The following is a 10,288-nucleotide window of genomic DNA, read 5'->3' as shown; positions in this document are numbered from 1 at the left end:
CCCAGCAATGTGAATCCTCACCCTGCCCCATCCCCCCACCCCCCCACCGAGGGGCAGATGGCAGCCGGCCTGGGAGGCCCAGACAGAAGAGGCATGAAAACCGGAAATGAGGACACAGCCCCAGCAAAGCGTCTCCAGCGGCAAGGGGGTTCGCTAGCTGCAAAGTACTTTCACCTGTGTAGTTCACGGACTCCTCCCAACGACTTAGAGAAAACCATCATCTCCGTGTGTTACTCCCACACTTCAGAGACTAAGGTCTGAAGTCTCAAACTCAGTCAGGGTTACACACAGCCTGAGCTTGAACGTAAGGCCCCTCTTTATTTGTTGTTATCCCCACTGTACTCACTCAGAAGGGAGGAGACAGTAAAATCCTAGTGTGATGTTGCTCCCAGCCCCAAGAACCAAATGAATGCATAAAAAGAACGCTGCTTCTTCTGTACAGAAGTCAATTTCCCAGAGTGCATTTTGCTGGGGAGGGGAGTTGAGAATTCTCATGGTGCAAGATACATTCTCTGATTACCTTGTGTGCCCCATGGAGTAAGAGCATCGTGAAACAGAAGGAGCCTGGATCCTCTCCACCAGATGTGATTCCAACTCGGCAGGAAGCAGGAGAAATCCACAGCCATTCTCAGACTAAACTGGGGGTTTTACACCTGTTCCTCAAAGTGCTGTGAGCAGTCACACTGGTGGACAGGGAGCACACAACCTCTGTGGACACAGCTGTGGCTAATTCTCTGTGAGAGGGGGACCTGGTCATTGTTTACAGGGCAGTGGTCAGTGGTGTACTTCAAACTTTTTTTGGAAATAACAAGATATATTGACAGATAAAAAGGCTTTCCTCCTCCACCATCAACCAATCAGCAACAAAAGAGTCACCAATAAGAGTTCAATAAAATTATTAGGGCGCTTTACAACTGGGTGATCATTGATGCTTTACATGGGTCACTAACGCTTCCTCTCCTCCTCTATCTAGCAGGGGAATTGAGGAGGAAAGTAAAAGAGGGAAAATAGGTTTTTGATTTCTGAGACGAGCCAGATGAGTTTCAAGACATTCAAGCATATGTCTGATTAGATGGAATTGTATTATCCCGCATAAAATATAGACCTCCCCTGTTGAAACTTGTGCCTAGATTTCACTAACCCCTTTCCCAATCCCCTGGACAGGTGTCTGAGCTCACATATGCCCTCCCTTAACACTGAACAAAGGCCTCATCCAGGTTCAGAGAAGGTCCAGGTAGCCACCACACCCAGGAGGCTAGAAGGTGAAGGTGGGGTCTCCGGACTAGGGAGGGCTGCGCAGGAGGAGGAGGAGGATCAAACTCAGTTACCAGGGGCTGTTTGTGGTACTGTACCAGGGAACAGGCCTGCAGTAGGAAGTAATCAAATCGTGGCTCTTTGGTTTTCTAAAAGCACAAGACACCAACAGACCTATCCCGATAAATGAAACCTGTCTTTCTCCTCTTCCATTTCCCGTGCCCTCTTCTTCTCCATTAGCTTTCTTGTAAATAGTCTTTGTTTGGGTAAAGTGATATCTTCTCTCAGTAAAATATTCACACAATGTAGAAAAGTACAAAGGAAAAAGCCTAAAGTGCTTAAATTCTAACCAACAGAGAGGTAACTACTGCTAATCTTTTTGTGACAATCTGTGTGTGTGTGTGAAAGAGAGAGAGGCAAGGAGGGAGGGGAGAGAGAGAGAGACTTTCAAAGCTTTAACAGAGTCTAGAGCAAATCTCCAGAATGCAGCCAGATGGGCACTCCTGTGTATGGCAAATGAACATCGCTGTATAACCAGGTGCCTCTTCCACGAATCCACCCACCCCCGCCAGGAGGACTGACTTATTTATGATGTTCTTTCAGACATTTATTAAACACTCATGATGTTAAAAACAAACCTAGTGACAACCATGCCCCCTGAAATTGGAATTGCAAAACCAACTCACATGCCACAACTCAACTGACATTTCTGTCTGCACGACTCATTCTGCAAACTCTGCCCAGGTCAGGTTGGTGTCCTCCTGAGTCCAGCTCCACAGCCTTGCTGACTGTTAGAACCACCTGGGGAGCTTTAAAATAGGGCTCTACCTCTGGTGAGGCTGATTTAATTGGTGCAGATGGGGCATGGGCATCAGCGTATACAGACCTGTTATCTCCCTGGGCAATCCTAATCTGTTTCCAAGGGACAGGAACTCTGTCCAAGGGTCACTTTTTACTGTAGAACTCTGTGAGACATTACTTGACCCATGGTGACTTTTGTGAAGTCAGGCAGAGTCCTTCACCCACTATCATCAATATGAATTCTGGGGCCCACTGATGTGGTGGTCTTGTGCTTCAACAGGATGTATGGGGGTGGGGGGCATGGGAGGTGCTTCTCCTGGCTAGTGCCCAGGCCTTCTCAGTCGTGGCTCAGGTCACTGGGATAGGCCAAGTTCTGAAAGAATAGGGGCAGCCCAGCCCTAAGGAAGCTGCCACCATGGGCTGGTTGCCCACCTGTGCATGGCCCCAAAACTCTAGGTTGAGGCTGAGCTGCAGGTCCTGTATAGCCAGCTTCTTAGGATCACAGGTAGGAATCCAAGCAGGCATGGAAGCATGCCTGAATATCTACAGAATCATTCTGAAAGAACAGACAGGAGCCTAGGAGAGTTTTCCTTAAGAAAAGGGACACAGGTAGGGAGGGCTTAGGGCTCAGGTGTCTGGATTGCCCAGATTTAAATTTGTTATTATTAAAACATTCAAACATACAGAAAAGTAGATAAAATAAACTAATTACCTTTTTAAAAAATTGAGACAGAGTCTTGCTCTAGTGCCCTCAGTAGAGTGCAACGGCATCATCATATGCTGTCTGACAATTAAATTCACAAATTTGCCACTGTGTAATCACATTGGTGGCACCGTGCAGTTTTGTTTGCCTTGATGTGTGGCAGTGTCTTGCTGAGAGGCGTTCATTATTGTTGTGTTTTTGTGTGCTATCATGAGAATGTTGGAGCTTGACTTAGAGCAATCCCTGTATTTCATGGGGATAATGCCATGAAAAAACTGGCAGTGTACAAATGGATTAAACGTTTTCTGAAGGGAGAGAAAGCGTCCCTGAAGAAGCGAGGTCAGGGTGCCCAGTAATGGGCATAACTGACAATAACATGGCAAAAATTCATCAAATTGTGGGTCAGAATCATCAGCTGACTGTCAGAATCAGAGCAGACCAAGGAAGCATCAGTAGAGAAACGGCAAAATCTTAACTTGCTGTGATAGAGGTGTGTGCAAGAATGGTCCTGAAGGAACTGACTGATGAGCAATAGCAAAGGAGAGTTGAAGTTTGTCAAGACCTTTTGGAGAGGTAGGATGATGTTTTGGGCTGTGTGAGGAAGCATGAATGTGTAAATATTACCCTGAAACAATGGAAGTCAATAAAAAAGTTCCATCAGTCTAAATCAAGAGTGAAAATGATGTGGACAACCTTTTCTGGTGTCAGAGAAATTATTCATTATGAATTTGTACTAACTAGACAAATAGCCAAGTTTACTATTGGAAATGCTGGCAAAATTAAATGAAAATGGTCTGAACCTTTTAACAACAAAAGTTGCTCTGGCTCCTGCATCATGACCATGCACCAGCTCACACAGCCTGTCTGTGAAGGGGTTTTAAGCTAGTAAAAAAGTAACTGCATTGGAACACTCTCCCTACTTACCTGATCTGATTCCCAGCGACTTTTTGTCTTTACCTGAAGATAGAGGAAATATTGAAAAGGAGACATTTTGATAACATTCAGGACATCAAGGATAATATGACAATAGCTCTGACACCCTTTCCAGGAAAAAAAAGTTCCAGAATTGCTTTGAAGAGTTGACTAGGTGCTGGTATCAGTGCATTGCCTCCCAAGGGGAGCACTTCAAAGGTGACTGGAGTGATATTCATCAATGAGGTACGGAGCCCCTTTTTCTACGATGCGTTCTTAAACTTAATTGTCAATCTCGTAGCTCACTGCAACTTCAAACTCCTTGGTTCAAGCAGTTCTCCTGCCACAGCCTCCTGAGCATCTGAGACTACAGGTGTATATTACCATGCTTGATTAATTTTTCTACTTCTTGTAGAGACCAAGTCTTGCTCTTATTCAGGTTGGTCTTGAACTCCTGAGTTCAAGCAATCCACCCACCTTGACCTCCCAGAGTACCAAGGTGTGAACCACCACAACCAGTCCATATTACCTATTTTTAAAAAATTAGTCTAAGATTGAAGACATCATGGAAGTAAAACTCCGTGGAAATCAGGTAGGTGGGAGTAGGGGAAATTCACACCTAACTGGTACAATGCAAATATTCTGGGTGAAGGGCACATTTATAACTTTGACTTAAAATGTACGAAAGCAGATCATGTAACCAAACTGTGTGTTTCCCTGTAATATTCTAAGTCTTAAAAGATTTTTAAAAAGAAAAGAAAAGGAGGAGTGGAAGGGTGTTTCTAACCCATGAGGAGTTGAAGTTAAGGATGATGATTCACAGTCTTCACCTGAATTGTGTTTTGCATCCAGTGCTTACAGGCTCTAAGCTTAGTGAGGGCAGGGAGTTTGGTCTTTTTAGCTCAATGCTATTTCTACAGTTCCTAGAACAGCTCTTAACACCCGGGGGACAACAAATAAACCTGTTGGTAAATAAGTAAATGTACGAATTGAGCATGCATTGCTTTTGCGTTTGAGGGGAATCCCTTATAAATGGATATGGAAAAAGCAGATGAATCAAGAGCAGTGTTCTCCGTTTATATAAATAAACCCTGAAAATCACCAGACATCTCAGTCTACTGAAACAGCTAATTTATAAATGACATGTACATGAAAATAATGTGCAGTTTGTTCATGAGGAAAAATGTATAATCAGGTGCCAAGTGGCAGGGCCTGGGTTCTTTGTATTTGTGTACTCTCCCATCAGGGGAAAGGGTGAGGGTCTCATGGGTGTACTGGGCCTTCCATCCACTGCACAACCACTCTTGTTTCTTTACCTGTTTGTTACCTAAGGCAACGGCAGGAGGTGGAGATGGCTTTGCCATTATCTTTGCAGGACAGAAAAAGCCAGCCAAGGAAGAGGAGTGAAAGAATTGAAGGACATTGACCCCAGATACTTGCCTTAAACTGTGCCTGCCCTGGAAGATGGAGTTAGCATGGCCTGAAGATTAACATTTGTGCAGACTTTTGAAGCAATCTAAACTTGCTTGACTTTCTTAGTTCTATTCATGTATACAATCCTGATTTGTATAATTCATCCTGGAAAAGCTTTTGCTGTTACATAAGAACCTAGGGAGATGGTGTCCTGTGCTCTCTGGTAACGTCATCACACCCAAGTCACATGCTGCCAGGTGGGTGTCAAGGCAATGAATACAGCTGTCCTGGCCAAGACAACGTGTCCAGAATCACAGGGGTGGTCTTGATGCTTCACAGCCTGTGGCCTTGGGCTCTGATGCACCCAGCTGAGCCAGCACCTGGCGACATCTGAGTGCATGTGGATCCAGCTACACTCTTGGGAAGTCCTTGCAAATCAAATGATCTTGGGCATCCCCAGGTGCCCCATCTTTATTAACTTTCTGCATTTATAAAGCTCACTGCTCACAAGCTAATATGTCTTCTCCCTTCTTCAATAGCCTTGGGTTTATTGAGAATAAGAACAAACAAAACATTAAATAACATTTAGAAGATGTTTACAAATGTCAAGGAGGCTTCAGATCAAATGTTTCACAATAGTCTATGATGAAAACACTATTATCACAGTAATTCTTGTCCATTTTCTACATGAGGAGATAGGCTGAAAATTTACTTGGCTTGCCCAAGGCCACAGAGCAGCTGGAACTCAAACCAAGGTCTCCTGCTTCTCGAGTCAATGGTCATAGGCAGTTGTAGGAATCCATCCCTCTCTCTCATAGCTTATCTGTTTCCATATATAACCGTGCACTCGAGAGACATGGTTAATTCTCTCATGTTAAGAATCAGTGTTGGAAAGTCTTGTTGTCTCATCCACAAAATTAGAAGTCTAGGTCAGATGCTGTTTGGGTCCCTGTAAATTGTGACACGTGTTTATTCTCTGCTTCACCTCAAAGGCCAAAGGGTCAGGTCCCTGGCCAGGTAAACCCCACTGAGGGCAAAAGAAGAAATAAAAAACCAAAAAACTTCAGTGGTGACTTTTTCCATCAGGAATTCCCATCAGATACTGCTGCTTTTTCATTCAGCAAACATTTATTGGGAGATTGCCATGTGCTGGTGTAGTACCATTTGATCTGAAGCCTCCTTGACATTTGTAAACATCTTCTAAATGTTATTCAATGTTTTGTTTGTTCTTATTCTCAATAAACCCAAGGCTATTGAGGAAGGGAGAAGACATATTAGCTTGTGAGCAGTGAGCTTTATAAATGCAGAAAGTGTCGTGTAGTACTAAAAGCTAGAGACACAAAGATAATGGCTGCGTCATCTTCTGTCCTCTGATTGAGGAAAACACTGCTGATTAGGAACCAGGTTGGTGAGGGTGAGGAGGAGGATGGGTGAGATTCTGCAGTGTTAGAGAGAGTTGCTGCAGTGTTAGAGAGAAAGTTGCTTGGCAGCTTTGGGAGAAGGGGCTAAGGAAGGCTCCAGAGGAGGGGAGGCTTAGACAGGGCCTTACAGAGAGGCTGGAGTTCCCTGGTGAGTAGAGAGGCAGATACGTCCCGGGAGGACTGAAGAGCAGGCATTTCATGTGCAGTATGCCCCCCTGTGTTTTCCATCTCCAGTCTTCTTGCTCAGCGTTTAGTGATGATGAGAAAGTCCTTAGTCCAAGTCAGTGCCCACAGTACAGTGGTTACGGCACCAGCCACATGCACCAAGGCTGGTGGGCTCAAATCCAGCCCTGGCCTGCTAACCAACAATGATAACGACAACCAAAAAAAAAAAAAAAAGCTGCGCATTGCACCTGTAGTCCCAGCTACTTGGGAGGCTGAGGCAAAAGAATCACTTAAGCCCAAGAGTTTGAGGTTGCTGTGAGGTGTGATGCCATGGCACTCTACTAAGGGCAATATAGTGACTCTGTCATAAATAAATAAATAGAAAATCATTAGTCCACCATGCTGAGAATAGTTCCAGATAGAATGCAAGGCAGTGCAATGATGTCCTCCAGGAATAAATAGATGAGGAAGAAGGAATAATCGCTTCCTGAGACCTTTTGTATCTCAAAGGGGGTCCTTTCCTGTCCCCTCTAGCTCACCCGCCTACTCAGCAGCTGAGGTATGTACTAGAAGCCATCTATCTGCCCTGTGGGAGGTGCCTTCATCAAGGGGTAAGAGGGAGAAGCTGTTAGTTAACTTTCTTTCCGGCTAACTCTCGCCCTACCTGGGATGGTTGGAACATGGAGCTACCGCTGCCTGCCGGAAGCCTCTGCTGCTGTGTTGATGTCACGTTTCAACTGCCATTTCTGTGTTTCAAGTCCTTCCCAAACTTCCAGACAAATACTCTTCAGAAGTTTGTTTCCGTTTTGGCCCATGATGAAATATTTCCATAAATTATCAGTCTGTTGTGACTCACTATAACCTCCACAGATACTGTTGTCAGGTGGTCCCAGTCCACAGCAGAGTCAGCCATCACTGGAGAAGAAAAATCAGTCAAGGTCAGGAGCATCTTCTGAGACACAGGTGCTTTCTCATCTACCCCGTTAAGCACACATGTGACAAAGGAGTCCCTGGGAATCAGTAGCCAATGTCCCCATTTCCCTGGTGGTATTCTGCCATGTCTGTATTCCTCAGGCCCACCTGGTCCCTCTCCTTCACCTCATCCCTGCAGAGCTGTCCAGCCACTGGCATTGAAATTGAGGTTCGTTGCTTCCCTGAGTCATTTCCATCTTCTACCAAGACTCTTCTTTCTGGTTGGTCCTTTTCTTCCCAGGTTCCAGGTTTTGTGCTTGATGTTCTTGCCTAGAAAGACTCCCCCTTCACGCTCCCCCAATCTGCTACTTTCCTTCCTCCCCCAGCTCCATACCAAACCCAGGCTCCCCCTTAAGCCCACCCACACCGACTATAAGCCAGGCTCTGTGCCCTTCATGTTCTGGCTGATGGCCTTTCTCTTCCCCAGTGGACTGAAGGTGCCATGTGGATGGGATCCATCTTCCTCAGCTTTCTTCCCTGGGAAGCACTTGCCACATGCCCTTGCATGCTCCAGACACTTTGTGGACGAGCACATATTGAATTGGAATCCCCAGGAAGAGCACAATGACACATGGCCTCTCGAACCCTCAGAGAAAATGTTTGAAAATCATTTAATATTCCCTTTGTGAATCTAGTGGAAATGGTGCAACCAGCAGTACCACCATCCTGTCTGGCAAATGGCATTTGTTAAGAGTGCATAGACTCTTTTAACAAACACTTATGAGGCACCACCTGTATGCAAAGGGTGGGAGGGGTATAGCACAAATAAGCCCCTATTTAAGATATTTTCATGGCGCTTGAGCAAGTAAAATAGTTGATAGTGCATGTTTATTTAAAAGCTTTGGAAAAACAGGTGGCATTTCTAATTCTCAAAAAAAATTTTTAAGTGCTTAGCTTCTTTCAGGAAGAAAGACCTTGAAAAGCATATCCTTTGTTGCTCTGCAAAAGAAATAATTCCATTCTTCCCATGATCACAGTTCCTAGCACTTATATGGACAAAAGTGGGAAGTCTAACTCGTTACCATTGTCATTTCTTTCAAATGTTAGTGCTAAAACATATTTTCTACCTTTACTGGTAGAAATAGTCTAACAAGTGTGCTAATGTGTGTTATAAACAAAATAATAAATTTGTTTAGCCCTGAGTTACAGAAATGTTAACAAGGCACTAATTTTATATTTTAAATATATTTATTGAGATATAATTCACATAACATAAAATTCACCTATTTAAAGTATTATTTGGGTGGCACCTGTAGCTCAGAGGATAGGGTGCCGGCCACATACACCAAGGTTGGCGGGGGTTCGAACTTGGCCCAGACCAGCTAAAATAATTGCAACAACAACAACAACAACAAATAGCTGGGCATTGTGGTGGGCGCCTGTAGCCCAGCTACTTGTGAGGCTGAGGCAAGAGAATCACTTAAGCCCAAGAGTTTGAGGTTGCTATGAGCTGTGATGCCACAGCACTCTACCCAGGGCAACAGCTTGAAACTCTGTCTCAAAAAAAAAGAAAGAAAGAAAGAAAGTATTATTAAATGCAGTGGTTAGTATATGCATAGAGTTATGCAACTATTGATCATGATCTAAACTTAGAACATTTTTTTTTTTTATTGAATGGTAACTGTGTACATTGATGCACTTTGGGGGTACATAGCCTTCATGTAACTTTCTTAGTTATTGTGTTAAAACATTCATATCATTCATATTCTACTCATAAAAAGATTCACTTGTACCCTTAAACTTAGAACATTTTTATCACCCCTAAAAGAAATGCTGTACCCGCTGGCAGACACCCCCATTCTCTCACCACTCCTAGCCCGAGGCAAGCACTAATCTTTCTGTCTTTACAAATGTGCCTATTTTATATTTACATTTTATATAAATGGAATTGCATTATGCTCTGTAGTTCATGGTTTCTTCTCTCAGCATAGTGTTTTCAAGGTTTATCTACATCTTTGCCTACATTAACACTTTATTACTTTTACGGCTGAATAATATTCTATTATACTTACAAACTACATTTTATCTATTCATGAGTTAATAGACATTTTAGTTCTTTTCATTTTGACTCTTATAAATGATGCTGCTGTGGACATTTATGTGTAAGCTTTTGTGTGGATGTGAATTTCATTTTTCTTGGATAGATACCTAGGAGTAGAATTGCTAGGTCATACAGTAAACCTATGCTTAACATTTTGAGAAACTGTGATACTGTTTTCCAAAGACTTTGAAAAAAGTATATCCTTTGTTGCTCTCTGAAGTAAATACATTACATTCTTTGTATGATGGAATTTTCTGGTACTTATGTTGAAGTATAATATGCCATTTTGCATTCCCACCAATAATGTATGAAGGTTCCACTTCTCTGCACCCTCACTGCTAACTACTGCTTTTTCTGTTGCTTCTGCAGTTGCCATCTTGGAGGATGTGAAGTGGTTTCTCACTGTGGGTTTGTTTTGTGTTACCTTGACTGCCAATGATGTGGAGCATTTTTGCGTGTACCTATTGGTCATTGTATATCTTCTTTTTTTTGAGACGGAGCCTCAAGCTATCCTCCTGGGTAGAGTGCTATGGCATCACAGCTCACAGCAACCTCCAACTCCTGGGCTCAAGCGAGTCTCCTGCCTCAGCCTCCCAAGTAGCTGGG

The sequence above is a fragment of the Otolemur garnettii genome, unplaced genomic scaffold (assembly GCF_000181295.1).
Source record: "Otolemur garnettii isolate 467f Iridium unplaced genomic scaffold, OtoGar3 scaffold00029, whole genome shotgun sequence".
Classification (NCBI taxonomy): Eukaryota; Metazoa; Chordata; class Mammalia; order Primates; family Galagidae; genus Otolemur; species Otolemur garnettii.
The sequence above is the reverse complement of the archived record's forward strand: the minus strand, read 5'-3'. Positions refer to the sequence as shown.